This window comes from Hyla sarda, chromosome 4 (assembly GCF_029499605.1).
Source record: "Hyla sarda isolate aHylSar1 chromosome 4, aHylSar1.hap1, whole genome shotgun sequence".
NCBI lineage: Eukaryota > Metazoa > Chordata > Amphibia > Anura > Hylidae > Hyla > Hyla sarda.
Genome location: NC_079192.1, coordinates 270,482,873 through 270,509,695, shown reverse-complemented (window position 1 = coordinate 270,509,695; position 26,823 = coordinate 270,482,873). Strand labels below are relative to the sequence as shown.

The window sequence follows — 26,823 nt, the reverse complement described above, 5'->3', positions numbered from 1 at the left end:
ATTCATGTATTCTCATAAGCCATTTCTAGACTACGCAGGCAGCAGCTATCTCTCCAAGAACAAAATTATAGGGCAGATGAAATGTAACATGACAGATCCTTCTCCTCCCCAACATCCTCTGTTAGGATGCCCCATGCACATTACAAAGTTGGCCAGTCCATTTGAAATCAGTGGGATTGGCCAACTTTGCGCTAATGTGTATGGGGGGCTTTATGGAGGGCCAGTCTTGCATTATCAGGCCAAGCCACTGTGGATTGCTCAGTTTTTTCCCCATCGTAGCGCTGCTGGAAAATTGACCCTTTTAACATGTAGGGCTTGTCTAACATGGAGAATCCTTTTAAAGTAAATGACGACCATCTACATGTTTAAGTATTTTTCTGATCAAGTAAAAATACATCGGCTATAACCAGTATGTGAAACCTTAAACAGTCCTAAATAATACAAAATCCTGCTCATAAAAATACTACTAAAGTTTGTAGCATAGCATACTGCAGAGTACTTTACAGGCACCAACGTGATGTAGCTACTAAGTGTTATCTCACACGAGCACCAGGACTTGGCATTAAAAGTAGCAGCTTCATATGCAAGGATCAAATATTTGTTGAGAGTCTAATAAAGAAGTTATTTGAAGGTGGTATCCAATTATATGTCTGTCTCCTTTGCTATTTCTGCTGCAATTGGAGTGATTTGCCAGCTACACAGATGTTCTCTGTTTATTGTCATATGGGGTGAAACAAAAATTACACTGTATGAATAATAAAGGATCATATGCAAACAAATAACCAACTCAACCAAGTAAACAATTTATGAGGAAAAATAACCAATTTCATAGCTGAAGATAAGGTGGATGACTAGGCAGGATCCTGCTGTAAAATGCCATTATTAGACTGCACAGCCCTTCCTATGTTAAGAATAGACGGACCCTGCCATATATGGTCATGCACAGCCAAATTCCTCATCTGTAGAGGCCTCTCTAGCCGCTCACCCCAAGCGCGTACACACATCTTCAATGACATGCTCACTTCCCAGAAATTCTAAGCATTTCCCTGCCAAACATGTCCAGAGAACTATATATACAACCAGTGGACATTTAAATATAATTATACAAACCAAGAAACTCTGAATTTTTAAGGCATAAGCAGAATGCCTCATATAGGTGGGGTCCTACCACAAAAGTAAGGCTGCTAGCCTGTACTCCCCTGCACTTTCAAGACGCAAGATGGAGGAAGGCCAGGACTTACTGCTGGACAGTGGAGATTATGCAGTGTTTATGCATACAGTATACATATTCATAATGCTTATGCTTCCAAGAGAGAGAAATAGCCGATAACTTATACTGGAATATCAGTATAAGTTATTGGCTATCGGCCTGAAAGGTCACAAGATTATCGGTATCGGCCCTAAAAAAAAATTTTTTAAAAACGATATCGGTCGATCCCTAAAAAATATTAATGCAAAAGGAAGTGATTGAAAAGGTGTACGTACCCTATAAAAGATACCAATAAAACTATAGCTCACCCTGCTAAAGCAAGATCAGATGCATCGCTTTAAGACTTACAAAAGTTATGGGTGTCAGAATATGGTGATATAAACCTTTTCTATGTAACTAGTAAAACAAAACCTAAAATTATAAATTTGGTATCACTATAATTGCGCTGAACCACAGAATAAATGTAGTGTCATTTTACGCTATTGTTTTTTCCCATTAAACATAGCAGAAATCAATTCAAAGGTTTGCACTTTAAACATTAAAAGGAAAAAAAAAAAAAGAATATTGTCCTATATAAAGCAAGCCCTCATGGCTATGTCCACAGAAACTGAATGTTATGATACTTTCACGGCACGTTCCCATGTGCCGTATTTTGCTGCAGCGTATTTTCTTTCCCATTGAATTCAATGGGTAGCAAAATCAGCTGCGTATTTTGCTACCTATTGACTTCAATGGGAAAGAAAATACGCAGCAGCAAATACGCAGCAAAACACTGCACGTGGGAACGTGCCCTGAAAGTGAGGTGAAGAAAAAGCAAATGCTAAAAAAATAAAAAAACAAAAAAAACTGCAGCAGCACTTTTTTTTTTGCTAAAATTGAGATCTATAGGTAGAGAAAGCCGCAAATGCACCACATGGAGCAGAAACTCATTACCCTAAAAATCTGCAACAAGGGTACCAGGTCAAGTAAGCAAATGGGTTTGTACAAAACCCAATTGACTCAGACTTTCATAGTCATGCTACAATTTGATTTCTTTCTCAAATGGCAAAAGCTGAATTTTGGAAAGGATTCTGCACCAAAAACAGCAACAAAGTACATATAATGCACGTGAAAGCAGTTTTCAGTCCCCAGCACCCGCCATCAGAGTAGCAGGTTTCTCAAGGACCATCGGTAGAGAAGGTGAGCATTTCTTTTTATTTTCAACACTGCAGCTACCTTAACCCCTTAACGACCACAGACGTAAATGTACGTCCTGGTTTGGCGGGACTTCCCGCACCAGGACGTACATTTACGTCCTGTGTATGACCGCGAGCATCGGAAGGGTGCTCGCGTTATACACGGCAGGTTCCGGCTGCTAGCAGCAGCCGGGGACCCGGCAGTAATGGCCGACATCCGCGATCGCGCAGATGTCCGCCATTAACCCCTCCGATGCCGTTATCAATACAGATCACGGCATCTGCGGCACTTTGATTGGATGATCGCCCGCAGCGCTGCCGCGGGGATCCGATCATCCAGCATGACAGCCGGAGGTCCCCTTACCTAGCACCGGCTGTTTCCCGGGGTCTTCTGCTTTGGTCTGCGATCGAGCAGAAGATCACCGATAATACTGAGCAGTGCTGTGTCCTATGCATAGCACTGCACAGTATTAGCAATCAAACGATTGCTATATATAGTATCCTATGGGGACATAAAAAGTGTAAAAAAAAAAGTTGGAAAATGTAAAAATAAAAAGTAAAAAAAAATTTTGAAAAATCCCCTCCCCCAATAAAAATGAAAATTGTTCCTTTTTCCCATTTTACCCCCAAAAAGCGTAATTTAAAAAAAAAAAAAACATATTTGGTATCGCCGCGTGCGTAAATGTCCGAACTATCTAAATATAATGTTAATGATCCCGTACGGTGAATGGCGAAAACTTTTTTTTAAAAAGTCCACAAATGCTGCTTTTTTGTCACATTTTATAAAAAAAATTTTATAAAAAATGATCTAAAAGTTTTATATATGCAAATGTGGTATCTAAAAAAAGTACAGATGACGGCGCAAAGAATTAGCCCTCATACCACCTTATATAAGGAAAAATGAAAAAGTTATAGGTGGTCAAAATAGGGCGATTTTAGATTACTGATTTTGAACAAAAAGTTTTAGATTTTTTTTAAGCGGTACAAAAATATAAAAGTATCTAGTAATGGGTATCATTTTAATCGTATTGACACACAGAATAAAGAACTCCTATAATTTTTACCGTAAAGTGTACAGTGTGAAAACAAAACCCTCCAAAATGTGCAAAATTTGGGTTTTCATTTAAACTTCCTCCCTAAAAAATATTTTTTTTTTGGGTTCGCCATACATTTTATGGTAAAATGAGGTTTTACTACAAAGTACAATTGGTCACGCAAAAAACAAGCCCTTATATGGGTCTGTACATGGAAATATAAAGGAGTTATGGATTTTAGAAGGTGAGGAGGAAAAAACGAAAATGCAAAAATAAAATTGGCCTGGTCCTTGAGGTGAAAATGGGCTTGGTCATTAAGGGGTTAAAAATATTTTACTGCTGATGTCTCTAAATAGTGCAGAGGTGTTGTGTTAGACCTTTCTATCAAAATCACCATGGTTGCTTTTGGTAGCCTGTTGTGACATCCACAAATAGCTGAAGTTATTAATAATACTTTCACAATACACATACAGAGCACCACTAGTGTAGGAAAGAAGATAAGCCCTCCCAGCATATCCCCTGTTCTCAACCAAGATGTGCATTATCCTGTTAGGAGACAAGCAGATATTCATTCGAGAAGGGCACAATCTGGGGAAATCCACTCATAATCCATTGTTATAAATTCACAGACCATAGATGATCTCTTCAGACTGCACAGCTCAGTCAACAGTTCTGAGGATGTAGAAAAATTCAGAAAATGACTACCAAAAAACTCCAACCATTATCTGTGACACTCTCACCTCACTCTCTTAACCCCTTAAGGACTATTTTTCCGTTTTTGCATTTTCCTTTTTTCCTCATCACCTTCTAAAAATCATAACGCTTTCAATTTTGCACATAAAATTCCATATGAATGCTTATTTTTATTTTTTATTTATAGTTTGGACATTTACGAACACGGCGATACCACATATGTTTATTTTTATTTACACTGTCTTTTTTTATGGGAAAAGGGGGATGGTTAAAAGTTATTAGGGAAGGGGTTTAATGACCTTTATTACGTTTTTGTTTTTTTTGCAGTGTTATAGCTCCCATAGGGACCTATAACACTGCACACACTGATCTTTTACCCTGATCCCTGCAAAGCCATAGCTTTGCATGGATCAGCGTAATAGGGGGTTGAATGCTCAAGCCTGTAGCTCAGGCTTGGAGCAATCAAACGCCGATTGGACGCGACAGAGCAAGTTCAGGGGGCCTCCGCTCACGTCCTAGCTGATCGGGACATCACGATTTTACCGCGATAGTCCCGATCAGCCCAACTGGGCTGCCGGGAAGCTTTTACTTTCGTTTTAGACGTGGCAATCAACTTTGATCGCCACGTCTGAAGGGTTAATAGCGCGCGGCACAACGATCTGTGCCGAACACTATTAGCCCAGGGTCCCAGCTATCATACCGGGACCGACCCGGTCTGACTCATGGTCACGGCGTGACCCCGTTTTAAATACCAGGACCGGGCACAGGGGCGTACAGGTACGCCCTGCATCCTTAAGAGGTTAAAGGGGACACATCTAAGACGTATATGAGAACATAAAACTAATAAATGGTAAACTGCAATATTACTCCAGTAAGACACTTCTATTCCATTAGCTTAATGCTGCTCCATTCTCCACTAATTTTCAATTAAGCAATTCCCACAGCGTTGTGACCAAGGACATGCACTAGTGATGCATAGATAACAGGCATCACATTCTATGCCAGTGCACTTGTATATCTGATCCCTGACAGGGATGCAGAATTCTCTGCGTTTGATAATAAAACAAACATACAAGGTACACTTAACATAGGATAGTCAGGATTATTTTCTTTCCATTACAAATACTTATGTAATATAACAAGTAAACAAGACAACATAATTCCTATTTAAAAGGGGGTTTTAATTAGTTCCCAAACATTCCATTTAGGCTAAAATTGGCCTATAAAAAGGTAACCCTTAAATTTGACACATATTTTAAACCTGAAATTCCGATAGAAAAATACATAGTGTGAATGGGCCTTAGGCTTTGTTCACATGGCAGAATTTCAGATTGGAATTCTGCTGGAATATTCCCATAGTCCCATGTTCATTCTTCTTGCAAAATCGACTTGGAAATTAATAGAAATATATGGAGACGGCGCATTCCCAAGTGGTCCTAGCGCTGAAATTTGCGGAATGTCTGCCTGTGTTTTCCAGACGAACATTCTGCATATTTTCTGCCTTGTGAACATAGCCTAATACTGGACACTGGAAGTTCAACATGGTACTTCATGACAAAGTACTCTCTGAGAATCTGAAAAATAGAATTGTTGCTCTACCTTAAGATGAAAAACTGAGGTGCAGCACGGTGGGCAAGATCATATTGCAGTTTCACTGGACACAGGACTCGCCACAGTCTAACAAAGAAGTTGAGTGCAAGTGCTCAGCATCATATGCAGTCGTTTTTTGGGAAATTGATGTTTGAGTGCTGCGAGCATTGCGGCAGAGGTTGAAGTGGTGGGGCACCAGCCTATCAGTGCTCAGACCATTCTTTGTACACTGCATCAAATTGGTTTGCATGGCTGTCTTCCCAGAAGGAAGCATCTTTTGAAGATGAAGCGCAAGAAAGCCTACAAACAGTATGCTGAAGACAAGCAGACTAAGGACATGGATTACTGGATCCATATCCGGTGGTCCGATCAGACCAAGATAAACTTATTTGGTTCAGACGGTGTCACGTGTGTGTGCTGGCAACCAGGTGATGAGTACAAAGATAAGTGTGTCTTGCCTTCAGGCATGGTGGTGGGAGTGTCATGGTCTGGGACTGCACAAGTGCTGCTGGCACTGGGGAGCTAGTTTATTAACAGAACCATGAATGCCAACATGTACTGTGACATACTGACGCAGAGCATGATTCTCTGCCTTTGTAGACTAGGCTGCAAGGTAGTATTCCAACATGACAATGACCCCAAACACACCGCCAAGACAACTACTGCCTTGCTAAAGAAGCTGAGGGTAAAGGTGATAGACTGGCCAGGCATGTCTCCAGACCTAAACCATATTGAGCATGTATGAGCATCCTCAAATGAAAGGAAGGGGAGCGCAAGGTCTCTAACATCCACCAGCTCTGTAACGTCATCATGGAGGAGTGGAAGAGGACTACAGTGGCAACCTGTGAAGCTCTGGTGAACTCCATGCCCAAGTGGCTTAACCCCTTAAGGACTCAGCATTTTTCCGTTTTTGCATTTTTTTCTCATCACCTTCTAAAAATCATAACGCTTTAAATTTTGCACATAAAATTCCCAATGATGGCTTATTTTTTGCGCCACCAATTCTACTTTGCAGTGACATTAGTCATTTTACCAAAAAATCCACGGCGAAATGGGAAAAAAAATCATTGTGCGACAAAATTGAAGAAAAATTTCATTTTGTAACTTTTAGGGGCTTCCGTTTCTACGCAGTGCATTTTTTGGTAAAAATGACACCTTATCTTTATTCTGTAGGTCCATACGATTAATACGATACCCTACTTCTATAGGTTAGATTTTGTCGCACTTCTGAAAAAAATCATAACTACATGCATGAAAATGTATACGTTTAAAATTGTCATCTTCTGACCCCAATAACTTTTTTATTTTTCTGCATACAGGTCGGTATGATAGCTAATTTTTTTGCGCCGTGTTCTGAAGTTTTTATCGGTACCATTTTTGTATTGATCAGACTTTTTGATCGCTTTTTATTCATTTTTTTATGATATAAAAAGTGACCAAAAATACGCAATTTTGGACTTTGGCATTTTTTTGCACGTACGCCATTGACCGTGCGCTTTAATTAATGATATATTTTTATAGTTCCGATATTTACGCACGCGGCGATACCACATGTTTATTTTTATTTACAGTTTTTTTATGGGAAAAGGGGGGTGATTCAAACTTTTAATAGGGAAGGGGTTAAATGACCTTTGCTAACTTTTTTTTTTGCAGTGCTATAACGCCCATAGGGACCTATAACACTGCACACACTGATCTCCTATGCTGATCCCTGCAGAGCCATAGCTCTGCAAGGATCAGCGAGATAGGGGCTCGATTGCTCAAGCCTGTAGCTCAGGCTTGGAGCAATCAAACCCTGATCGGACGCAGCGGACACAGGTAAGGAGACCTCCGCCTGCGTCCCAGCTGATCGGAACATGGCGATTTTATCGCGATGTCCCGATCAGCCCGACTGAGCTGTCGGGAAGCGCTTAGTTTCACTTTCAGACGCGGCGGTCAACTTTGATCGCCGCGTCTGAAGGGTTAACAGCGTGCGGCACAACGATCAGTGCCATGCGCTGTTAGCCCAGGGTCCCAGCTATGATTAGCAGCCAGGACCGACCCGGTGTGATGCGGGGTCACGGCGTGACCCTGTTTTAAAAACCGGGAGCTAGGCTCAGGACGTCCCGGTACGTCCTTAAGTAGTTGAGGGAAAGCTGGAAAATAATGGTGGCCACACAAAATACTGACACTATGAGGGAGATTTATCAAAATCAGGAAAAGTTGCACATAGCAACCAATCAGATGGCATCTCATTTCTAATATTGCCTCTGCAAAATGAAAAAGTGAGCTGATTGGTTGCTATGGGCAACTGGACAATTTTTTTCTGCACATGTTTTGATAAATCTCCCCCTTTGGGCCCAATTTAGACATTTCCATTTAGGGGTGTACTCAGTATTGTTGCCAAGGTTTATACATATCTGTGTGTTGAGTTATTTTCAGGGTACACAACATTAAAGAGTACCTGTAATAATCTTGTAAAATGTTATAATCCTCCCAGTTCACTGCCCCCATCATGATAAACCACCCCCTGCCTTTATTTTAATAATTTTTTTTGTTTTCTGCCTTGATATTGCTCTGTATTTTATGCTCAGTCTCAGTCAGATCCACAGACTGGGAAGGGGCATTCCCCAACACATCTGAAGCCATACAGGGGAGAACTTCCTCCCTCACTCACAACACACAGCCTAGGGCAGTTCAGTGTGAGATGAGCTATGATTGGCTAAGGATCTGGGTGTACTTGGAGATTATAGACTACAGAACAGCATACAATGGCAGGCAGCTGCTTATATGGCCAGCAGGATATTATCATGTATCAAAAGAGGCATGGACTCGAGTGACAGGGACAAAATACTCCCCCTTTATAGGGCATGAAAAATCTTAGCTATGAGAAAAGATTAAAATAATTACTTGAGAAGAGACGTTTAAGGGGGTATATGATCAACATATATAAGTATATAAATGGCCCATACAAAAAATATGGGGAAAAACTGTTCCAGGTGAAACCCCCTCAAAAGGAGAAGGGGGCACTCCCTCCATCTGGAGAAGAAAAAGTTTTGTCTCAAGGGGCGACACGCCTTCTTTACCATAAGAACTGTGAATTTATGGAACAGTCTACCTCAGGAACTGGTCACAGCAGGAACAATTGAAAGCTATAAAACATTCCTGGAACAAAATAACAATAATGCTTATGCAGAAATATAATCACATCCCTTCCCCCTCATCCAACCGTACCCCTTTCCTTCAATTCTTTGGTTGAACTTGATGGATGTATGTCTTTTTTTGACCATACTAACTATGAAAAAACAGAATGCAATATTTACAAAAATGAGAGGGGTGGACTCGCTTTTATGTGAGATACTTTATGAGCAAACCCAGGATGTATGGGGAGCTATTATGGCCTACACCAAAAAGATTATAAACCCTATGCCCCTCTCCCAACTGCCCCTTTGGACCAGTGATAAGAGGGAGGGTGCAGATGTGCCAACTAATCAGAGACAAAATAAATTGTTCCAATGGAAAAACAGTGATCTCAAGATCTGCAGCACTTACAGAGAGTACACACAGCCCATACATGGGGTAACTGCGTCATCATCACCTTAGAGGAGAGAAGGTAGCATCTACCTGTTAATGACTTGTGACACCACGTGATTCAAGACACCATAGCAGCAATACACTAAAGAGCAATCACATGACAGTCCTATAACCACCATTACAAAGAGAACACTTATTGAAGTTAATGTGTAGCAAAATAATCTACTGCAGATTTTCCACTGTGGGAAATCCACGGCTGATTATGTACCTGTAAACATACCCTTTGTCTAAAAGCTTCCTTTAGGCATTTAGACTTCTGTATCACTGATGCCACCTGTTAACAGTGCAAGGCATTACATCCTTAAGGCTAAGTTCACACGGCCGTTGCCTCCCGACCTACTATTTTCCCATCATTTCTGCTAAACAGACAATACTAACAAACAGATGCAAACTGATGCCATTAAGTGGCATCCTGTTGCATCAGTTTTTAATCTGTTTGTATCCTTTATTGGTTGCTTACACATCTTCTGAGCATGCGCAGAAGTAATAATGGATCAAAAATGGATTGTAAAAACGAGGTTCATCCGTTTGCCATAGACTTCAATGTTAAATTTCATATATCAGTTTCTAATCCATTATTTTTGACAGAAAAAATAAAAAACACCGCATGCAACGTTTTTCTCCACTAGAAATAACAGGATAGGAACCAAAAGGAGTGTAAAAAAAATTCTATTGACATTAATGGGATCTATTTATAGCAGTTTGCTAAAGGCTTGAACGGATTTGAGAATAAGCATGAATTAAAGGGGTATTGCAGGAATTTTTTTATTTGACTATGCTACAGGGGCTGTAAAGTTAGTGTAGTTCATAATACAGTGTCTGTACCTGTGTGTGACGGTGGTCTCGCAATTCTAATGTGATTTACGTTAATGTGAACGAGCCCTTAGAAACATGCCTCCTTTAGATCCCCATCTTCTGCACTAGTGTGGTGTCATGCAGTCTCCACCTGGCACCAAACTAGGCACTTAAGCACACACAGAGGGACAGGCGGCAGACCTTGGAGAGTGCCTTAAATCTGGGATTGTCCAAATGGAGCAAGTCGGGAGGCCTGACTGCAGCACAGATCAGATCGGGGGCACATCTGAGTGTTTAATAGCAAAAGAAATAGTTTAACTTGTTATATATCTTTTCAAATGGTGTGGCTTTGAAGTAAAGATTATCTTCAGCAACATAAATGTTTACCTTTTCAATCCTAAATTTGTTACAGCTAGGTAAAAGTAAAGACTCCAAAGCTACATTACCTTACAAACCTGCAGCTAAATGTACATGCAGAATTTATCAAAGATTTTGTATTGTTCTGTAAACTGCTGAAGTTTTTTTTGTTAAAGGGGTACTCCACCCCTAGACATCTTATCCCCTATCCAAAGGATAGGGGATAAGATGTCTGACCGCAGGGGTCCCGCCGCTGGGGACCTCCGGGATCTCTGCTGCAGCACCCCGCTGTCAATACTGCACAGAGCTAACTTGCTCCGTGCGTAATGACGGGTAATACAGGGGCCAGAGCATCGTGACGTCACGGCTCCGCCCCCTCTTGGCGTCACAGCCCCTTGATACAAGTCTATGTGGGGCGTGACAGCCGTCACAGACATTATATCCCAAATCCTTTGGATAGGGGATAAGATGTCAAGGGGTGGAGTACCCCTTTAAGAATTCCCTTTGAAATTGTAGGATGTGAATTTGTTGCAGAAAACTTACTGCAGAGTCAACCCATGGCAGAAATGTCAACAACAAATCTTCCACGTGAGAACATACCCTTTCCTGCTTCATTATCTATAGTGGTAAAGGCTTCAATCCACCACTCGCTGGTGATACATGGGCATCTTACCAAGGCATAAATCTTATGAACAAAATACAGCACATTCTACTGAACTCTTGTGCAGTTTGACCACAAGAAACTAAATTATTTAAAGAATTTATTTGGCTGCATTCACACCGGGCAGATTTGACGCAGAATCCACAGTAAATCCACATAGTGCAAACATGGTCTTGTGTCATGTTCACACACTATTTATTTATTATTTTTTTGCTGAAGGTAAAAACTAGGCATGTAATATGTGACAGAAATTATGAGAGTAGCCTTGCACTTTTGTCACATATTTCACTAGCTGTCTTAGATACAGACTGGTCCCATTTCAGTTGCCAAATCTTTCCGGAGCAATGTGCTAGGAATAAGCAATATGCCACCTTTTCCAGCATTTCTGAACTGCACATTCAAGAAAAAAGAATGGATCCCAATTCACTGTAGGAACTGTGGTATGCATTCCTATTAAAAGCAATGGGGCACGCAGTGCAAGATGCACACCAACATGAATGCAGAAATACCATGTGGGAACAAGTGTTTCTACTGATGGAGCAGATTTCTGTTGCTCAGAAGTAATTCAATTTTGCAGCATAGATTTAATTGTGATAACTAACAAAAACTATGACAAGTAAAGCCAACTCTACATTGGATTACACTGCAGCACGACTGTCAACAACAGAATTATACAACACAAGGCAGTGCCTAAAATTGTAATGTTCACTGCACACAACTAGTTTTTTTGGTTGATTGATTTTCATAATTTATGAACATATTATTACTACTTAATACTACAGGATGTTACCATTCCTCAATAAGAAGTATACCCTCATTGTCTGACCTTGTCAGTGTGTAGAGACAAGCCGCTATGACAGGGAGAATGCACCAACCATACATTTCAAGAAGGAATGGCCATAACTAACAACTTTACAGTCTGAAACAAGTTGGCGTTCCCTACGTTTCTACTAATTCTACACCAACGTTATATTCTTTTTACCAATAGTTAGGGCATAATAAAAAAAACTGGCTGTAGCCTTTCTTTACTGATATCCTGCGCTGCTGCTGGCGAACAGTCCGAGAGGCCGGCCGAGTCACAGTTGCACACCTTCTCCCAGTCCTGAGCCGCTCCCAGAATGGAGCTCTGTACGCCAATCGTGCACGTCAGGGCAGGGAGGAGGTATGCCGCTGCTAAGTACAAAACAACAAGGATAAAAGTTTACAGACTAAGTAAAGACTATGAAATCACCACCTGGAGAGATCCTGTCAGGAGTGGTGCCAGCAAAATAAGCCAGCACTAGTACCGCTTCGAAAAGCGCTGTCTTAATAGACTGCAATGCATTTCATAGGGGATTCTGGGGTCCAGAATATCCATAATGTGAATTATGCAGCAGAATCAGCGGAATTCAGCTAGGAAAATATTTAGTGTGATCTGACCCTGTTGGTGTCTGTACTAGGAATGCACCAAAATGGAAATTTTGGTCCAAAACCGAAAATTTAGGCTGTAAACCGAAACTGAAAAATGCATTGCTCCGACCACTTATTTTTCAATATAGTTTTTGTAAAATTGTATTATCAGAATTTTTTAGTTACTGATGTACTTGAAGGTGACACTGGAACACGTGGGGTGGCTATAGAACGTACTGGCCGGGCTTGGAGCCACAGCACTGCCACTCACCATCCATTTTTCCTCAGCATGTTTTGATAAATATCATCCCCCTTATATAAAAAAAACATTTTTTTTTTTTTTTTTTAAATAAAGCTTAAGATGTTCTCTTTTGACCCCTATAACTTTCTTATTTTTCCATATATGGAGTTGTATAGGGGCAAATTTTTTGCACTGTGATCTGTATTTTTTATCAGTACCATTTTTATTTTGATGGGACTTTTTGGATCACTTTTTTTTCTGCTATATTAGGTGAACAATAGTCAGCAATTCTGGCCATTGGCATTTTTCTTTTTACATTTACGCCATTGACCATGCGGTTTCATTAACATTATATTTTAATAGTTCAGACATTTATGCACACAGCGTTATCAAATGTTTATTTTTGTTAAAGGGGTTATCCACCATAAGGTGATTTTAGTACGTATCTGGCAGACAGTAATGGACATGCTTAGGAAGGATCTGCGCTTGTCTTGGGGCTAAATGGCTATGTTGAGAGAACTTGTATTTCCTGTTTGAGTTTTCTTTTTTTGACTACAAATCCCACAATTCCATTTTCCTCCTTCCCACAAATCAGCCACCCCACCCATTGAAACATAAATGAGCTGCAGACCTGTGGTTTTCAATCAGGGTGCCTCCAGCTGTTGCATTAGTTACAGATTGATCCCTCCACCCACTGAAGCAGACAGGCTCCCGGTCATCAGCTGACTAGTGAGTCAGGTCTCGGCTGCATTTCAAGCTGGGAAAAATCTGAGACAACAGTCATTTTGTATACTGTAAAAATAAATATTGGGGAGAAAATTACAGAAGAATTGTGAGAAAACCGTCACACACAGGTACAGACACTATATTATGAACTACACTAACTTTACAGCTCCTGTAGCATAGTCAAATAAATAAAAAATCCTGGAATACCCCTTTAACTTTATTTTATTTGAAAGGGGGGGGTGATTTAATCTTATTTAGGGAGAGGGGCTTTTTATTTTTTACAAATTTATTTTCACAATCTTTTTGTCCCCATAGAGCAGTGTTTTCCACAGTGTGCCTCCAGTTGTTGCAAAACTACACCTACCAGTATGCCCAGACAGCCAAGGGCTGTAGGGCATGCTGGGAGTTGTAGTTTTGTAACAGCTGAAGACACATATAGCACAGCACTGTAATATCCAATTGGACAGAAGCAATCTATGATTGATCTCCTCTTTCGGGGCAGATGTGGCATTCCCGGACAGCATCCAGAACATCTCATTGAATTGTGACACTTGTTTGTCCTGATGAATACATAAAATAGCAAACGCTTTTGATTTAAAGATCTCAGAAAGCGACAGCTTTTATTTGTAGCAAGGTAAGAAATGCACACAACAGAAAACTCTTCTGTACCCGTGGCAACAGTGTTCTATAATATAGAGGGTATCATCTGCATTAAAGAGGTACTCCGGTGGAAAGATAGAATTATTTACTTACCGATAATTTGGTTTACTTGAGTCCTCTATTGAGAGCCCACATGAAAGATGGCTCCATAGGACCTAATAGGATCAGGAAACAGAGGTTAAAAGCCCCTCCCCCGGCACCTTCCCCAGTGTTTTACAAATTAATAAAAGGACACCAGGAAAAGTAACACCAAAAGAATGGTATAATGGGGCTGTCATGGTAGACTTAAAAAAAAAGCGAATTATCGGTAAATAATTCTATCTTTACACTTCGTCCACCATGGGTGATTAAACGTCAAGTTCCCTTTTACTATCGTGTCAGCGCCTTGTTATCCCGTCGTCTACTGGAGGATTTCATTAAAGACTGTCCATCTCCTATGGGGATATTTTCCCATCACGCAAGGGATATTCTCCCATCATGCACAGCTCCCGGGACGTGACATCATCATTGAGCAGTTAGACAGAAAACTTCAGAAGCTGAGAAGAATCCTCAAAGGGCAGTGCTATCTTCTTAACTACTTTAAACAGCTGAACATCCACCTTAGGAATGTCCCTCCACAGATCTGTATCTTTTTCATCAAAAGGCAATGTTTCTAATCTCTTTGGAAACTTGCAATTTCCTTTCAGGATCACGCCATTCATCTAGAATTAAACATTTTCACATTTTCATCAATAGGAAACACATTTTTTAGCAGGTCTCAGACCACCAAACATCTCATCCTGGATAGATCTAGGCTGTTCAACCTCCTCAAAGCCCATGACATCCCTGATCGCCTTAACCAGGGTATCAGTATCTTCTGCAAAGAAAAAGTTCACATTCTCCCTAATAGAGGGACCAGATGCAATTTCACCCTCTTCCATCACCTCTATATCTGACTTGGAAACAAGGTCATCCTCATCTGAATCAGAAACTTCAATTAACTTGGCTTTCTTTGCAGGAGGAGCATAGACAGAGGCGGATTTCTGAGAAGGTACCACATATGTTACAGAAGAAACACAAGGGGGAAATGAGGTAGTAGCACATACAGTATGAGACGTAGCAGGAGGTAAACTAGACAATAGGTTTACATCAGCAGAAGACATTATCTGAGGAGGAACATCTGAAATCTCGGACAAGTTAGGACTCAGTAAAGGATTGAAATTCGCAAGGGATGCTTGAATTTCCTGGTGAATAGCCAATTTTAAATCCTCAAATATGATCGTTTTTTCCTCCCGGACCACTTTAGCAATGCATTTTTTACATAAAGCTTTGCTATACTTGTCAGGTAATTTAGCCAAGCACATGACATTTTTTAGACTTAGGTTTTTGAAATGGTTCCTTGTCTCACTGTGGAAGAGAAAGGACCCTACTAAGGAAAATCCTCAATCCATACAGCAAAAACATATGCAGAAGATATATGCAGAAGATATAACTGAAGGTACACAGGCTGCTCAGCAGAATCAGATCTGGAGGAGGTCTGCGAGTCCATGGTTAGAGTAGAAACACAGCATATACAAAGAGAAGACACGGGTACCCTACCTTTATCCTTGTAAGTTTCAAATTTTGGCGCCCTGAAGCATCACTTTCGCTGCCCGGCTGGCTATTAACCCTTTTGATCGCCGCTGTCAATCCACTATAGAGGTAGCCGAAGGGCTTACCTCTGTTCGCTGCTGTCCCGTGGCTCTGTCATTGATGGCTGGACTAGGCTCTATCATTGGAGGCAGAGCACACAGATCAATGAAGTTCAATAGAACTCTATTGATCTGTATGAGGAATCTAATGATTCCTCCTAAAAGTCTAATAAAGTGTAAAAAAAAGTTTTAATAAAAAAGTTTAAAAGACACACATTACCCCTTCTATGTTAAAAAGTTCAAATCACCCCCTTTTCCTATATAAAAACATGTAAACATAATAAATCTATTTAGTATCGATGCGTGCGTAATTGTATGAACTATTAAAATATAACGTTATGTATCCCATACGGTAAATCACGTAAATGAAAAAAAAAAATACCAAACCACAGAGTTGCCATTTTTATAATAGCCCAGAAAAAAAAGTTCAAAAGCTATTAAAAAGTCAGATCAATACCAAAATGGTACCGATACAAAAAAACTAAAGGTGCACTGAAATGGAAATTTCAGAACCGAAACGAAACCGAAATAAAAAAAAATGTCAGTCCGAAACCGATACCGAAAATGACTTCTCCCCGTCTTCTGGTAAAATGCAGCGCTACGCTCGTTAGATTAGATTCCCCCACATTAATAGGCAGCTCCCCCACAAAAGTAGGCAGCTCCCCCACATTAGGTCAGCATTTCCCCTACAATAGTAGGCAGGTTCCCCACAATAGTAGGCAGTTCCCCCACAATATTAGGCAGCTCCCCCCAACAATATTAGGCAGCTCCCCCCAACAATATTAGGCAGCTCCCCCCAACAATATTAGGCAGCTCCCCCCACATTTGTAGGCAGCTCCCCCCACATTTGTAGGCAGCTCCCCCCACATTTGTAGGCAGCTCCCCCCACATTTGTAGGCAGCTCCCCCCACATTTGTAGGCAGCTCCCCCCACATTTGTAGGCAGCTCCCCCCACATTTGTAGGCAGCTCCCCCCACATTTGTAGGCAGCAGTTTCCCCACAACAGTAGGCAGCTTCCCCCCACCCCACAGACATACAGCTTCCAGCCATATACAGTGTATGGCTGGAGGCTGTATGTCTGTACTGCTGCCCCCACAGTGATCCGGTCACTGCTCCTCCGGCCCGGGGTCACATCTACTGCTATAGCCTATGGACCATAGCAGTAGGTGCCGGGACCGGAGGAGCGGTGACCGGAACACTGAAGAAGATGACGCGCCGCCGGTCACTTACTAGGCCCCGGCCAGCGTGTGTTCTCCTGCAACGATCCTGCGTCTCTATGGTTGTACGCACGGGACGTCCCGTGCGTACAACCATAGAGGCGGAGAAGCGAAGGACCGAAGGAGGACGCGCGCTGGCCGGGGAATGGTGAGTGACCGGCGGACATCCTTATGTCCCGAAAAGATTTTTCGGGACACAGGGATGTCCGGGATAGGAATACTTTTTTATGTGCCTGGGCCGGCTCCCGTGTGTGGCTGCAGGCGGGAGCTGACCAGAGCATATAAAAACTAATACTGTATATCAAAAACCAGGGGGCCTCCAGCTGTTGTGAAACTACAACTCCCAGCATGCCCGGACAGCCTTTGCCCGGGCACATAAAAAGAAGTATTCCTATCCCGGAGAGCGCGCCCCCCCAGATGTTGCGCCCGGCCCCCTCTGCACCCCCCACGCTACGCCTCTGGCACTGGCAGTGTTTGTAACTTGTGCTGTGGGCGGGCAGGAGAGGTGGGTCATTATCGGCAAATTTTTTGTTGTTTCGGCATTTCCCCCAAAATAGCTATTTTCGGTCGATATGTATCGGCCGCCGATATATCGGTGCATCCCTACAAAAAACAGATTATGGCGCAAAAAATTAGCCCTCATACATCCTGATATGCGGAAAAAGAATTTAATAAAAAGCAACAGGGGTCAAAAAATGACAATTAAAAAAAATTCAAAAAATTTCAGAATTTCTGAAGTTCTGAATTTTTTTAAAATTAGTAAAACATGATGGAAACTATACAAATCTGGTATTGCTGTAATCAGGCAGGCCTAAAGTATCAAAACTAAATTGTTAGCTCAACCATAAAGTAAATAGTGTAGAAAAGAAAACCACCAAATTAGCAAAATTATCTTTTACTATTTCAATTTCACTTCACCAATTCTATATATTTTTGGGTTCGGAGAATATGTTATTGAAAAATTAAACGGCATCATTATAGTAGGTAGTTATGGCAATTATAAGGTAAGGAGGAAACAATGAGAGTGTAAAAGCGAAAATTGGTCCGGACAAGTGGATCGTCATGAGGGACAAGTAGATTTTTCTCTGTTTTAGTCCCGAGGACAAATCTTTTTTTATTAAATTTCTAAACCCCTGTCTTTTCCCCTATCCTTTGGATAGGGGATAGCATGTTTACAGTGGAGTACCCCTTTAAACTTCAAGGGCAATCTTGTAGCTCAAGACCCACATGATCAGATGGATCCCCAGAAATGTTTGATGCCGAATGTTCCATGCAAGTCTAGGACCTCTAATGTTGGATTTAATAGGAATATGTCAGATGATGTAAGTCTCGAGCTACAAAATTGCCTATAAAGTTTAAGTATCCTGCCACCAGAGAAAAGGGTAACTAACACTTTAAGGCCGTGTCAAGAAAACATGTGCGCTAGGACCACTCGGAATTGCGCTGTCTCAATGGACAGCAATGCAATTCTGAGCGAAATCCACAGAAACATTGGGGAGATTTATGAAAACCTGTCAAGAGAAAAAGTTGCTGAGTTGCCCATAGCAACCAATCAGATCGATTCTTTTATTTATAAAGAGGCCTGTGAAAAATGAAAGAAGCCATCTGATTGGTTGCTATGGGCAACTCAGCAACTTTTTCTCTGGACAGGTTTTCATAAATCTACCCCATTGACCCTAATCACTGTTTCTAGGGATGCAGATATCGGGATTCCAGCGGAAATTCTTCCCTATGCACAGTACAGCAGACCCTCTTTGAAATCAATGGGACTCTGCTGCAGCAGCATTTCCTAGCAGAATTATTCCAGCAGATTCCACTCGGAAATTCCGCCGTGTGAACATGGGTATGTTCACACTTTCTGGTTTTAATTGCTATTATTGACTAAAAAGCCAGTCACTGATATGAAAAAAAAATTAGAAGCACCAGTGTTTCCTTTATTCCTGTATTCAATAATTGTAATAAAAGAAACAGTAACTAAAGTGTATGGTGCATTATTAAATGCACTACACAAAAAACTTTTGTTTGCGCAATGGTGTTTTTGGGTTACTTATTTGGCAATTCGAGTATTTTTTTGTGTGTGTAAGAGATTTAAAAAGCCACTAAAAACACCTTTAAAAAAAACACGCTTAACCTCTTCAGGACATAGGGCATATGGATACGCCCTGCATTCCGAGTCCTTAAGGACCGAGGCCGTATCCATACGCCCGTGGGAAATCCGGTCCCCACCGCTAGCCGGTTGGGGACCGGAGCCGGATGCCTGCTGAAATCATTCAGCAGGCACCCTGGCACATCGCCCAGGGGGGTCCTGAGACCACCCCATGTCGGCGATCGGAGAAAACCGCATGTCAATTCAGACATGCGATTTTCTCCAATTCCGGGCTGATCGGGTCTCTGATGACCGGATCACCTGGAAAATAGGGCTGATCGGAGTTGTCAGCAACAGCCCCGATCAGCCTAAAGGATAGGAGTGAGGTCGCAAAGCTGCCATCTACTCCCATCCCCTGCCATTACTTAGAACGGTGTTCTGACCAATGGCAGCGCAGGACAGGGGGTTGCCATGGCAACCCCCCGTTCTGCCCGCCCCTAGATGTCGAGGGGCTGTGGGAAGAAGATGGAGGCCATACCTGCAGGAGAAGATGCCTGGGGACCTGGGATCTTCGCTGGTGCCTGCAGGATCCCGATCAGGTAGGGAATCGACAGTGGGGGGGGGGGGGGAATTGAAAGTGAAAGTAAATCAATCTTTACTGTGGCAACCACTAGGGGGGCCAAACTGCAACATCTGGAGGGTCACAGTTTGGAGACCACTGTTACAGTGGTGCCCAAACAGTAGCCCTCCAGATGTTGCCAAACTACAACTCTCAGCATACCTTGACTGCCCAGGCATGCTGGGAGTTGTAGTTCTGTAACATCTGTCCCTTCAGATTTAGCAATTTTCATGACCTTTTTGAAAATTGCTGCTCTACTTTGAAGCCCTCTAATTTTTTCAAAAAGCAAAAATATGTCCATTTTATAATGCCAACATAAAGTGGACATAGTGTTTGTGAAGAAATAAAATGTATTTGGAATATCCATTTTCCTTACAATTAGAGAGCTTCAAAGTTAGAAAAATGCAAAATTTTCAAAATTTTCATGAAATTTGGGGATTTCTCACCAAAAAAGGATGCAATTAACGCCGAAAATTTACCACCAAAATAAAGTAGAATATGTCACGAAAAAACAATCTCAGAATCAGAATATTCGGTAAAAGCGCTTTCACGTTATTAATTCGTAAAGTGACGGTGGTCATAATTGCAAAAAAGGGCTCAGTCCTTAAGGTGAAAAAGGGCTGTGTCCTTAAGGGGTTAAAACCAAGTGTATGTAAAGGAGGCCTAAATGTTGTGCTCACTATCCTAGAGTGCACCTTTATGACTAAGCTTCCACATATGATTACTATGATCATGTTAATCCAGTTACTCCAATGGGTTATGTCCCACAGCCATATCTAGTAATGATCAATGAAAAAAAAAAAAAGTACAGCAGATTCTGACATACCACTACTAGACCCACCATTGCCAAGATAAATGAAAAATCTTTGGACAGTTTACAACGCAAATTTACAACACAAGAAATATCTGGCTGTTTACTCATAAGGGTACATTCACACATACAGAATCTGCTGCAAATTTCCTGTTGTTGAATCAATACAACAGTGTCAAATCTGCAGCAGATCCCATACATGTGAACGTACCCTTTAAGGAGTTCTCTAAACTAAAACTTTTAACCCCCGCTGTGCCCGGGCTGTAAGACTATAAATAAACTTTCATTTACCTGCCTACGATCCCCCTTTGTTCCGATATCGCTGTCCCGTTTTCCGGCCCCGGTCTCTTACACTTCCTGCGGGTCGGTGACTTCACTCTGCGGCCGCGACGGGACATTGCTGCGGCCGCTGATAGGCTGAGCGCAGAGTGAAGTCACCGACCCGCAGGAAGTGGAAGAGACCGGGAACGGAGAACGGGACAGCGATATCGGAACGGGGGATCGTAGGCAGGAATGTGAAAGTTTATTATGTATAGTTTTACAGCCCGGGCGCAGGAAAGTGAAAGATTATGTATAGTTTTACAGCCCGGGCACAGCGGGAGAAAAAAAATTTCAGTTGGAGAACTCCTTTAACCCCTTCCCACTATAGGACGTATGCATACATCCCAGCACCCGACACGTTCGCTCGCTGGGATGTATGCATACGTCCTAGCGATCTCCAGCACTGCCGCGGACAGCACAGGAGATCAGCGGCGGGACCAGGCTGTCAATCACAACCGGAGTCCTGCCGCAGCTGCCGGGAACGCGATCGCGCCGGTCCCGGCATCATTAACCCCATAGATGCTGTGATCAATCCTGATCTCGCATCTATGGTGGTGACAGGGGGAGCACGCTGTCAGATCATGACCTCCTGCCTGGCTGCTACGGAAGCCTGTGAGATCCAGCCAGAGGCTGGATCACACGGGCTGTACTGTATGCAGTTGATTGGGTCACACTGTGCTGCAGTACAAATGTATTGCAGCATAGTATGACCTGTAAAAAATAATAAGTTCTTCAATAAAAGTATGATGTGTAAAAAATATACATACCGTATATCCCAGCATATAAGACGACTTTTTAACCCCGAATTTTCTTCTGAGAAGTCGGGGATCGTCTTATACGTCGGGTATTGGGGTCCGGCATAGGAATACTTATGATTATCTGCCCGGGCTGGCTCCTGTGTGCGGCTGCAGGCGGGGGGCCGGCCAGAGCATGTACAAACTAATAACCGTATACTTAAAAACCAGGGATCCTCCAGCTGTTGTGAAACTACAACTCCCAGCATGCCCGGACCGGAAAAGGCTGTCCGGGCATGCTGGTAGTTGTAGTTTCACAACAGCTGGAGGCACTCTGGTTTTTAGTATATATGAATTCGTTTTTACATGCTCTGGCCGGCCCCCGCCTGCAGCCGCACACAGGAGCCGGGAAGATAATCATAAGTATTCCTATGCCGGACATCCCTGTGTCCCGAAAAATCTTTTCGGAACATAAGGATGTCCGCGGGTCACTTACCATTCCCCGACCACCACGCGTCCTCCTCCGGTCCCCCTGCGGTCTTCCTCCAGTCCTTCTGCGCTTCTCCACCTCTCTATGGTTGTACGCACGTGACGTCAGTGACGTCCCGTGCGTACAACCATTGAGGCGCAGGAGGACGAGAGCTGGCCGGGGCCCGTCATCTTCAGTGTTCCGATCACCGCTCCTCCGGTCCCGGGACTGCTACTATGGTCCATAGGCCATAGCAGTAGATTGTGACCCCGGGCCGGAGGAGCGGTGACCGGAACACTGTGGGTGGCAATACACAGACATACAGCCTCCAGCCATACACTCTATATGGCTGGAAGTTGTATGTCTGTGGGGAGAGCTGCCTACTATTGTTGGGGGGGGGGGGGGGGGGGGGAAGCTGCCTACTATTGTGGGGGGGGGGGGGGAGCTGCCTACTATTGTGGGGGGGGGGGGGGAGCTGCCTACTATTGTGGGGGGGGGGGAGCTGCCTACTATTGTGGGGGGGGGGGGGAGCTGCCTACTATTGTGGGGGGGGGGGAGCTGCCTACTATTGTGGGGGGGGGGAGCTGCCTACTATTGTGGGGGGGGGGAGCTGCCTACTACCTACTATTGTGGGGGGGGGAGCTGCCTACTACCTACTATTGGGGGGGGGGGGGAGCTGCCGATCTAATGTGGTGGGAGGCTGCCGACCTAATGTGGGGGGGGGGGGAGCTGCCGACCTAATGTGGGGGGGGGGGGAGCTGCCGACCTAATGTGGGGGGGGGGCTGCTGACCTAATGTGGGGGGGAGGGGGGAAGCTGCCGACCTAATGTGGTGGGGGGGGAAGCTGCCGACCTAATGTGGTGGGGGGGGAAGCTGCCGACCTAATGTGGTGGGGGGGGAAGCTGCCGACCTAATGTGGGGGGGGGGGGGGAAGCTGCCGACCTAATGTTGGGGGGGGGGGGAGCTGCCGACCTAATGTTGGGGGGGGGGGAGCTGCCGACCTAATGGGGGGGGGGCTGCCGACCTAATGTGGGGGGGGGGGGGGAGCTGCCGACCTAATGTGGGGGGGGGAGCTGCCGACCTAATGTGGGGGGGGGGAGCTGCCGACCTAATGTGGGGGGGGGGGGGGAGCTGCCGACCTAATGTGGGGGGGGGGGGAGCTGCCGACCTAATGTGGGGGGGGGGGGAGCTGCCGACCTAATGTGGGGGGGGGGGGAGCTGCCGACCTAATGTGGGGGGGGGGGGGGAGCTGCCGACCTAATGTGGGGGGGGGGGAGCTGCCGACCTAATGTGGGGGGAGCTGCCTGCTATTGTGGGGGAACATGCTGCCTACCTAATGTGGGGGAACCATACTGCCTACTTAATATGGGGGGAGCTGCAAGGTACTGTACATCGCGGTAGGAGGGGTAGTCTTATACGGCAAGTATATCCCAAACTCTATATTTTAACTGTAAAAGTTGGGGGTCGTCTTATACGCCGGCATATACGGTATATATAAAAATGCCCCTTTCCCAATAAAAGCCCCGTATTATCACGAAAAAGATCAAAAACACAAATCATATACATAATAGGTATTGCCACGTCCGTAATAATGAGTACCATAAAAAATAATGTAAATCATCTCACATAAAAAAAATAATAATAATTTTTGGTACAAATAGCGGAATAAAAAAAGATCACAAGGTAGCACGTATCGCGAAAATCATACCATTAAATAGTACAGCTCATCCCTCAATGGCGTTGGACAAAAAATTAAAAAGTCACGGCTGTTGGAAAATGAATGGCAGAAAAATTATTTTGCTCAGAAAAGGAAAGAACATAGAAAGCTATATAAAATGGGTATGGCCATAATTGTATTGACCCACAGAATGGAGATAACATCACTTTTACGGCACAGTGTACACAATAAAAAAAAAAGTTTTTAAACAACAGAAATTTTCCAGTTTTTCACAATTTTTGGGAGTTTTTCACAAAAAATGCTGCATGTGTCAACAAAAATGCACCACTCAGAAAAAGCATTCTAAAGTTATTACCATTTAAAGAGACATGTCAAATAAAAAAATAAATAAAAAAGAGCCTGTCATTAAAGCGTACCCGTCAGATCCAACAAAAAAACATTTTTGTAATATATCACTCAGTACCTAATCCTGACCATGTTTTTATGTGTCTAACACCTTTATTTTTTTATTACACTTTCAATTTAGCTCACTAGTCTGAATTCCTCTCAAATGGAGGGGGCGTGGCCTCACTGTGCAGGTCTCCGCCCCCTCTCTCAGTATTCTGTCTGCTCACATCTCCCCTAGCATTAGCAAAACTACAACTCCCAGCTTGTCCTCACTGACAGTAGCGGGACACAAGCTGACAGGGGGAGGATTTTTCCTCCATTGTGAGCTCTGCACTCACAGCTGTCAATCAAGGAAGTGTGTCCATGACGTAGGTGATGACTCATGGACACAGCAGGACTAGTATGTGTCCAAGCAGGCAGGGGGGGGGGGGGCAGTTGTTTGACTGGCTTTTACAATATGAAATACTGAAGATTTTCTAATGAAAGCAATTGTACAACCTTTTGCATGCTTCACAACATATCAAAAGTTTTTGTATCTGACAGTGCCCATTTAAGGTTAAAAAAAAAGGGTCCGTCATTAAGGGGTTAAAAAATCTCCATTGACTTCTGTTTCAAACAATTTGAAAATCATCTAAGGAATTCCAGAAACTCCATCAGAGAAGAAACATCAATGAGACATAGCAAGTGAGACACATCATCTTTTCTAATACAATCTGGCATTAATCAGCTTCCCTCCCCTGTTTTCTGCGAGCTAGCCCTATTGAGCCATCTCCTGCCAATGTCCCAATTTCTTCACTTAGGCTTAAGACGGCAACAAAAGACATGGACCAAAGCAAGTTAGACTTACACGATCTGCTGCACCGATTACACAGATCACAGCTGTACACATGCAGAAAAGAAGGGGGCATCACTGACTATCAGCAGGAACCAAAATTCTTTCCCAGACACTGATCTTCCTTCCTTTTCAGGCCACAAAGGGGAGGAGATCCTCTGCTCAGTAACCTCTTTCCGTTCACTGTTAAGGTGGGGCTCAGTTTTCTCACTCCATCTCATATGTCCATACAAGAGGAAAGATACAGCATTAACTATAGGACAGCTTGGTGCCCCTTCTTATGGCGGATTCACCCCATGTTTTTGCAATACAGTTCCCGTATCAGGTTTTTGATGAAAAACTGATTCCTCAAAACCTGACTAAAAACTGTATCAAATCGTGAGTACAAATTTTAACCCATATACGGATGAAAACTGTATACGGCTTGAAAAATGATGTCCGGTTGCATCCGTTTTTTTAAGAAAAAAAAACGCATACGTTTTTAACTTTTCATTCCATTATGAATAAAGTTTCACTTGTTTGATTGAAATAGCCAAAAAAATTTGCAAAGTCAAAAACCGTATGGAGAAAACCAGATGGAACCATACGCACATACGGTTCTGTACGGTTCCCATTGACTCCCATGTTTAAAAAAAAAAAAGATACGGTTTAATACAGTTTTTCACCGGGACCAAAAAAACATGGTAGACTACGGTTTTGGGTACGGGTAAAAAAAAATGACAAAACCGTATAAGACGCAAAACTGACTAAACCGGATGATGCGTTTGACATACGGTTTTCTATACAGTTCCGTACGCTTTTTAACTTGAAACCGTATACGGGAACTGTATAGCAAAAACGTGGTGTGCATGCACCCTTAGAATGTGTCGGCAGATCCATTTGGCCCATCTAGCATGCCCACATCCTTCTATTGCAGTGTTTCCCAACCAGGGTGCCTCCAGCTGTTGCAAAACTACAACTCCCAGCATGCCTGGACAGCCGACCTGTTGCAAAACTACAACTCCCAGCATGCCCGGACAGCCTTCGGCTGTCCGGGCATGCTGGAAGTTGTAGTTTTGCAACAGCTGGAGGCACCCTGGTTGGGAAACACTGTTCTAATTGTAGCACTACTCACTGGATGTCCTCTGGCTGGGTTGTGATGAGATTCTACTACCTGACCTCAGCTGCCCTGCAGTCGTGTGTGGTGTCTGCCCACCTGGAGTGGGTAAGCTACAGTAATAGTAGTTTCAAGCATTCGCTGCATAGGCCAAGCACTGCCAAGGGTCTAGCATCGCTGCCCGCATCACTGAGTTCTTGCAGCAGAAGACATGGCACAATAAAGGAACTTTCAGAGGGGAGCTCCAAGCAAAGGAGACATAGACAGAAACTGCTGCCTGGCCCCATGGTGCCAACCTAAGTGATAAGTAACTGGCTCTCTTAAAGGGGCATGCATAGTGATAGCATAGGACTAGAATATGCCTCACTTCATGATCCTGGGGGGGCTCTGACCTCTATAAACCCCCCTGATCCTGAGCCGCACACTCCTTTATCACACAACAGAGAAGGGGCTGCAGCTTTTTAGGATCAGTCAGAGGTCCCAGAGGTCAGACCCCATGTCCTAGCAATACGCCATCACTTGAGAAGGGAAAGCCCATTAGCCAGGGTACATGCCAACGCCATCCTGTTTAGGGCAATAATAAGCCAGCACAGTTGTGCCCTGCGCGCTGAGTGCACCAGGGAGGACAGCTGGCACTAGGTGCACACATAAAGGAGTGCCATGACAAATATTACAAGTATGCAGAAAATGGCAAGCATTGCTAGTGATTCCAGGAGTGGCCAGCCCCTGCACAGCCTCAGCTCCTGTCACGTCTCCTCACACACCAGGCTATTGTCTGACCTCGGGGATGCGCTGCCCA

General features: G+C 43.4%; 1 protein-coding gene across 1 annotated transcript in view; it reads right to left on the bottom strand.

Annotated features, from left to right (window-relative positions):
* The window catches only part of RAP1B (RAP1B, member of RAS oncogene family), an 86,214-nt gene that overhangs the window by 59,072 nt on the left and 319 nt on the right, over positions 1–26,823 (bottom strand). The gene's annotated exons all lie outside the window — the stretch shown is intronic.